Below are 8,402 nucleotides of genomic sequence, written 5' to 3' on the forward strand. Positions count from 1 at the left end.
TCATTTCACGAAAATCCTGAATTCGAGAAATTCCTAGTTTGGCCGATTTTATGTAACATCTTTACCGTGTGCGTTGTAATTTCCCTTAAAATTGTTTGCTTTGCTCCAGAATTATCATTCTTCTATGATTATACTGAAAATTGGTCTACTTTACCCGTAATAACTACATAAATATACATGCTCTGAAAGTAATACCATGATTATTATAGAACACCCAATTACTGTCGTACATTAATTTTTAGGCATGTTCACTGTTACGAAAAGTCTCGAAATTATTTTAATTGCAAAAAGTTATTGTTCACAGAAAACACATTGTATCTGTTGTTCACAAGTGTAATTATACTTACAGTAGCCATGCAGTTCAGACCTCATGCCAGTGTCCCCCAAAACCTACGACAAAAAACACATTGTGGTCTGTATAGCGCACACATAAAGGCACAAAACGACAAGCGTCACATTAATATAGAACATGTCTTATATTCATATATGTCTTTCGCGAAAATGTTTATAACCCCGATATTATCCTTACTTATATGTTGTTCAAACCTGATCATAATATACAGACCAAGCACGAATAAGTGTTCATTCAAAGATAAGAGACACTTATGTATTTTTCGTTTATTTATTTCTGAAAAAGCACCAAAAGCATCAAGGCATCATTTAGCTTTACGTGGCCCTTTTTAATTACAAAATTCACGTGTTCACGAAGTTAAATACAACCATTTAGAATGCAAACGAAAGAAACGGAAATATAATTAATATTAAACATAGAAGAACAATGTAAATGTAAATAAACGTGAAGTGATTGTCTGTTTATCGACGCTGGTGGCCTATTATCCATGAGCTGGGTTACAAGCTCCACTGCCCAACCTGCCCTTCGCCAATAAATTTACATCATATCCAAATATCTGATTCCGAGATTGAAACGTTGTTTATTGCTGCCAACAGTTACGACAATTAATGGCACCGCCAATTCAATAGTACATGTAGATATGCAAATTTAATAAATATTCACCTTATATTTCCGGACTTGGGCAGCTGTAACTCTCTGGTCACAAGTCATGCCGGGCGCAACAATGTAATACAATCCTGAGTGTGCGTTAAATAGCTGCAATTAATAGCATATTAACAAATAATACTCTGTTGTGGGTCGCAGTAAGTGGCTTTTTGGGTGCCGCATTGCGGCGGTCGATATGGAATGATCATTGTGATTGTGCCCTAGTGGGATGGGTTATTATATTGTATACGTATTTTTACTTTTTTCCTCAATCTAATGAATTACCGGTATGTTTAAATGAATAAATATAATAAATGTTATATTAACGTTTTTTTGTCATGATTTATTATGCAATCTAATACTTTTAAGCAACGTGTTGCTTCCGCTTATGCTGCTGCCAGTCTCAACAGTGAATTAGGTTAAGAAAATCAAGATCGAGTGTTACGATTGGAGGCAAGTCAAACCGGCCACATGTAAAACTGGCCTTATCAGAACTTTAAGAATGAAAATGTTCCATTAATAAGTGTGATGTTTGTCTTCATCGTGTTGGCTTTTTAACGCATGTAATGATTATAGTTATCCCTGGTTCCTGTTTATTTTTATTTGGCGTAGCGCTAGGTCAGTTGTTTTATTCTGCCACCGAGCTTTAGAAGAGCGACCTGGCATATTTCCTGCCGAAGATTGACGTAACGAAGCGCGACGACATCAGACTGTCCGTCGTTAGAGTAGCGGATGTCGTCAATGAAAACCGTTACGTTCTGGGTGGTGTCGGACGGCTCGATGCAGAGGGTAAGCTTAATGGAGGAAGTTCCTTTTTGGTCCACCATTCGGAGCGTCCTCCCACCGGATGCTTCGGAGCGGTACCACAACCATTGGTTCTCGGGCTTCGCATTCTCGAACTCAAAATGTTTCTGAACTTTCATTGGCACCGCCTGTGCACAAGCTGCTCCAAAGAAAAGAATAAGAACCACGTTCCTACTCATTGTGATCAACTGTTTATTCAATCGCTCTTGTCTGTATTGCAAAATTGTGTTTTTGATTCAGGTTTTATAAGCTTACTTCAAATTGATCAACGAAGCAGTAAAACTTTCCGTGTTACATTTTGAAATAGACCGCATTCATTTTTAATTGATACTAAGAACTGTATTACCAAACAGGACGCATAAATTAATTTAATAACAAACAAGACAAGCCTGAGAAAGAATGCTTACTTACAGCTTGAAGTTAAATTACAGTTTATTTTGGCGTTCGTATGATTTCTCTTTAAAACCATTGTTATTGTTGTTCTTTTCCGAGAAGGATATTTATACCAAGAATATTTTAAATCAGTTTGTCATTGAAAATACTGGTCGTTGTTGTTGCTGTTAATGCTGCTGTTAATGGGACGACACTTTCCGCTGTTATGGTATTTTTTAGATTATAGGATGTCTCTCCTTACCGAAAATCAAGATTAGGCGGAAAACGTCGTCTCTGATTAGCCTGTGCGGACTGCACAGGCTAATCTGGGACGACACTTTACGCACATGCATTATGCCCAGTTTTCTCAGAACAAGACACATTTGCTTACGTTACAAGGCATAAATTATCGTCACGAACAACATCGATAACGTATCATTATACATAGAACAACACACAACAACAGCCATTCCTTAAGTATATAATTTTTATTATTTTAAACTTTAGTGATCCTTGTTTATTTGTAATCAATCTGCTGCTTTTAAATCTCTAATATCCGTGAAGCGAGTTAGCTGATTTTATGCGTAACGAGTTGTTAACAGCTTGGGGGAAATCGCTGAAAGATTGATGATTAAAACTGACTTATGTTTAGCTTCACATTATTAATGACAAAGAAAAACACTACGTGACTTTTACGTAGCATATTGCACTACTTTATTTATTGCACAAAGATGAAATCCTTCGATAAAACAGAAACATGTCGTTCACAGTCTTTACCCACGTTTTAATATAATTGTTGATGTAGCAGTAGAAATTATAATGATATTTTCCTAAAGGAACAACACACTGAATTGTTCGTCCACACATTTAAAAGGTTCACGGTTTTCTTTTTTGCCACATGAATCACAACCTCACCGTACAATGTGGTATAACAGTAACATGTGCGTAACTCATTCTTATGTGTTATGTTACGTCGAACCTCATATATGCCAACTGGTTGATAGTCAAGTTGAACCTCGTACTTGTTGGTGATAGCATTGCCACAATATTAAAGTACCTAGCTGCCACGTTGCACGTTCCGCGAAGTAACGTGCAATAAAGGGAACTAGTCCATTTCATATCAGCATGCGCTGTGCGGATTTGTCTCCCTTTGCTGCTTGCACGTCTGGAAATGTAAAAGCCAAACTGCTTACTGTAATTTAACTATATTCAAACACGACATATACATACAAGCCGTAGAAATCACTTATGAATGAAACTAAGAAACAATCATTACACGTCTAATTGCGAATCTTTGTGTACGTTTAAGTGAAGTGCGAGCTTCCGGTTAGCGCAGTGGTTGTTACAAGAGCTTCTCGCCAAGGCGACTGGCTTCAATCCCAGCGCCCGGAAACATGTGAGTTTCGTTGGTTGGACAGGCAGGGTTTCCTTCGGGAACTCAGGCCTACCAAACCAGCACATGACCTCACCAAAATTAAACGAAAGCGCCGATGGCGGTGAAAGTCTAGTTGCAAGATACAGGGAAGTTTCTGCTGAAGTGAATGATAAAGGATTAGTTGTCTGAATGAAATGGTAAAATGTTATCAAAAATATTTTTTTATTAAGAACAAGACTATTGCCAAGCAATAAAAGTCCCCTACTTCGCATCGCATGAAGCAGTAATATAGATGTCTCCCTTTGTTTTCAAGGGACTTAATTCTTTTATGTTAACCTTGTAGATGGTTATTTTCTAAAAATAATTCACCTTTGCCAATAACAGAATTGTTTTACGAACGAATTTTGTTTTTTAGTTTCTAAAAACGTTTGTTCACGTTAAACGGTATTAGAAAAATCAACTAAAAATGGTGTAAGCAATGTTCTTGGAAGAAAATGTTAGAAAAAATTTTCTAAATGAAAAATTGTAAGAATAACGAAATACTATATTAAATATCTATTTCGTCTGCCCAAAATCTGGGAAGGCTTGGAAAAGGATGAATAAGGTATTACAAAAGCCTATTTGCGTTGCATATAGACTAAAAATATATATTTGGAAATTACGTTTTTTTTAAAGCTGCCAATTGAAACTGTAATTCATAAAAAGTCCAGACGTTTGTGACCTAAATAGATATTAGGTTAGAGTTAAGAATCTGGGTCATAAAATAATGCAACCATTGCATACAAGGGCCTCATAAACTTCGAAATACACACACCTAAGCGCATTGCAGCGTTATCACAATTGTCATTATTGAATTAGAAAGTATGTGACATTTTAGTTCAGTGTTCACGGGTCATTTCTTGACATTACACTAATCAAATGCCTCCACTTTTTAACCTCATAGTTTTCGTGCGACTGATAAGGCGAAAGGCCAATAGCATAGTCCTTAAATGGGGAGGTCGTTGCTATACTGTTGATAATCTTGTCGAATTTAACTGGAGATTGCACAGCTGTTCTGTTAATTGTCTGGACTTAAAAATGAAGGCAGTCGTCTTGTTCGTAGCGGTTTGTGCTGTCGGTATGATACTCTGCTATTTATTTTGTACTGGGATGAATTAATGGTGTTTTTCTGTTTTGATAATATCATTCTTAAGATTAGTTTTTATTTCTATGTGGAAGAACATTTATAACTTTGGATATTTCTCTTACATTTTATGCTCCACGGAATGGGTAAAGGATGGTAAATTATCGTCACTTTGTCCGTCCGTTCAAGTTCTACGTTTGATTAAACTGTGTTTTTGAGGGACTTGAATGAATTTTAGTTTTCCGTCCTTGAGTGCCCGTACTTCCGTCTTTACGTCCGTCAAAATTGTAGTTGTCATGTGAGATTTCAGACACTTACATTCCTAATTTGAAGCAACCTATTATGCAACGTTGTAATTGTGTTCAGGTCAAGTATTTTAGCGAGTGGTTGCACTTTGATTTGGTGTTATTTTCAATTAACTATTTCTCTAGTTAAGTTAGCCTTATACAGTGAACATGCGCATCGATGTTAGGTCGTTCCGGCTCTTTAATTGTTCAGGGAGCTATTGCAGTGGTATTATGAATATGTAATTGTCCTCGCGAGATCTCAGGAACTAACAACATGAATTTAATGTTGATTTCCTGCACACTTATCTTTTGTGGTGGACATGTGCATACCGTCAGATCGTTCCGCTCCATTGATTTTTTCAAGGAGTCATTTTCCTAACGATAAAAATTCCTTGCCGCGTTTGATCGAATAATTAGAAGTTTGTAATAGTAAATGCAGTTATTGCCCTTAGTGTACAGCATTTTCAAAATGAATTAAAAGTTTCGGTGTCGGATCACAGAAAATAGTGATCAAAATTCGAAGAAAATTGATACACCGTATCCCTACTAACAGGCTACCTGATCGACACACGTATATTGTAATGTCGATCCGCTTCAGTGAGCTTTCATTGAGTCAATTTCCTCACTGAATTATAATTAGTATTCACGCAATTAAGCCATACATTGATAATACGCATCGTCGCGGAGCATCCATTATTGTCATTGATGTTCATGTTTATGTTTGACATTATACATGTACATGCAAACTAGTTTTATAAATTTATTTATTAATTGATATGGATTACCAACATCAATTTCAAATTTAACTAATTGAATGAATACGATTGTTACAAGTTTTTAATTAAGAAAAAGCCGTGTTAAAAAATTGACGATTTTTTATTTTCTGACGTATTGTCCTACAAAATTGAAACAAGTACATTTATCAAGAGATGCGAATTAATAATATGTCATTTAAAATAGCATCAATGTCCGTTTTGTTACTGAATAATTATTTATACGTTTAAAAAAGTAACAAACGTTATGCAAAACGATTGAATTCATTTGAAATGGTTATATATCGTAGCATGTAAAACTGACTTACAACACATCAATTGCTTACGTAATGTAACACCAATTGCAGCCGTTGAGATAGCCGTGTGACCATGGTTCATGAGTAAACCCGTTCAAATTCCAGTGGACCAGGGGGGGGGGGCATTTGGTATGATGCATTATCCCCTCTCCAGATTATAACTAAAATATTTAAATTCACGTGCTTCCATCTGTAATGACACTGAATGATAAACTTCTTAACATACATAGTATCTTTAAAATAACGTAGTATTTCAAAAGGAAAAATGAACGCACCTTCGATAACATCTTCAACATAATGTAAGCTTGGTTAAATAACGATGGCTAACACGGTTACATTTATTGACATTCCTCTTGGAGATACATAGAATATGTTATCACTAATTTGCAAATACTTAAAAAGGCCGATAAAATAAACATTCCTGATGCAGCTTTAAAAAAGAAGTAGAGTCGAGTAAGTTAAACTTGTGACATGGCATTATTTAATTATTTGCATATAAATGCATGTTTAATCTATATTTATCGGAAAAATATATTCAGCGTTTAAGCATTATGGCAAACAGGAAGGGAAACATTTAAAGCTTGGTACATTTGTGGTGTTGTTGTTTTTTCAAAAAGAGTAAAGTAAAGCACAATATCGGTTTATACAAATTATGACGATGTGGTATTTAAGATCCCATTGTCAAAATGGGCATTTTAGACCATGCGTAGCCCTTTGTGTATCAATATTGCATAGCCTCATGCAGGCACGGTATGAGTCGCTAATGTATGATTACTATTCCATATAGCGTGTTCGTACGGCCAGGAGAACTGTGGTCAAGTATCGGACTGTCGGGAGACCACTGTGTAAGATCCAAGATGGTTGGTTCATCCACTGTGTGAGGGGTTACTGCGTCTGCTCACACAATACATTTACCGGTAAATGTGAGATATACCTCATTTGACGAGAGGGGGGGGCCTAGGCTGCACTGACAGATATACGAGTAATGTCGCTTGACACAAAAAGGAGTGCTGCTATGATACAGACACCGACGTTGAATTCGTGCAGTGATCCGAACAGAAGTGTGAACGCTTTGTTATCTCGTGGAAACAAGGAATGTTACGCATGGAGTTCATCACGATACGACACTTACACATAGAAGACAACTATCTAAGTTCCTAAATTGTTCACAGATTTTAATTGATGTATACTTTTGTAAACACAACAGCAAAAACGAAACTATAAGAAACAAAAAAAAACAATAATTTTAAGACATATACAGCCCTAGTATAACAATATATACATACATATACATTGACACAATATTAAAGTACCTAGCTGCCACGTTGCACGTTCCGCTGAAGTAACGTGCAATAAAATATACCTTAAGACATATGCAGCCGTAGTATAACAATATAACCATACATATATATAAATATAAAAAGAAATTAAGGCAGTCAGCATGTCATATACACAAACATACATGTATGGTATTACAAATAAGGATTGTGATACGTATAACGAAAATATTACGAAATGGCAATTGCTTTTTGATACTCCAACAACTAAAAGTCTGATAGAAAGATCAATTTAAAGGTTCTGTTTGCCATGAACTGCTTTACAGGAAAGCCGTGCGCGGACGGACAGACAGCCACGTGCGCAGCTATCCACAACTCAAACTGTACCGACCACGGGCTGCACTGGCACTGCATAGATGGGGTTTGTCACTGCGCTAGAATATAACGGTATGTCGTAAACGGAATTCAACACAATCGCTAATGTGCATACATTTCAAACGAATCTTCATAACACTATTTTTCATGAATACAGTTGACATGTGTTGATAATTTGAAATATAATTATGAGTCATATCCGAAAAACTCATCGGAAAAATAAATTAAAGCTTCTGTATCAATTGGCATTTGTTGTCAATGATTTAATAATGTCTAGGATTTAATTGTTTTTATAGTTAAACAATACATTTTATATTTTACATGTTTCTCACGCTGTTTTGTTTTATTTAATAAATGTGTAGTTTGTTGCAAGCGTAAATCAATATTCAAAGCAATGGCTATTTTTCTTTTCAGACGGAGTGTATACCTTGCAGTCCGATTGCTTATTCCAAATCTCACTGGAATAAAATTAATAATAATTTGTTTCCTTGTTGTAATATACGAGTAATGAACCATACATAACAAGAATAACAACTTCAAAAAATAATATGCTTTATGACAATATAAAAAAGAAACGATAAAACAAAAGAGAATATAACTGCTACAAACACTGATACGTTTAACAAAATTTTGAACTGACATACTACTTAATAAGCATTTCATATGATCATGTTAAATAATTATACCGGACATTTAACTGAACGTCATCTAAACAAGAATTTA

General features: G+C 35.6%; 1 long non-coding RNA gene across 1 annotated transcript; it reads left to right on the forward strand.

The window, feature by feature from the left end:
• The first annotated feature begins 4,497 nt into the window (after positions 1–4,497).
• Positions 4,498–8,160, forward strand: LOC127848747 (uncharacterized). The gene is made up of 4 exons (XR_008034685.1): positions 4,498–4,665; positions 6,815–6,944; positions 7,631–7,751; positions 8,094–8,160. It is a non-coding gene; the product is annotated as an uncharacterized LOC127848747 (long non-coding RNA).
• The last annotated feature ends 242 nt before the right edge of the window (positions 8,161–8,402 follow it).

This window comes from Dreissena polymorpha, chromosome 10 (genome assembly GCF_020536995.1).
Source record: "Dreissena polymorpha isolate Duluth1 chromosome 10, UMN_Dpol_1.0, whole genome shotgun sequence".
Taxonomy (NCBI): Eukaryota; Metazoa; Mollusca; class Bivalvia; order Myida; family Dreissenidae; genus Dreissena; species Dreissena polymorpha.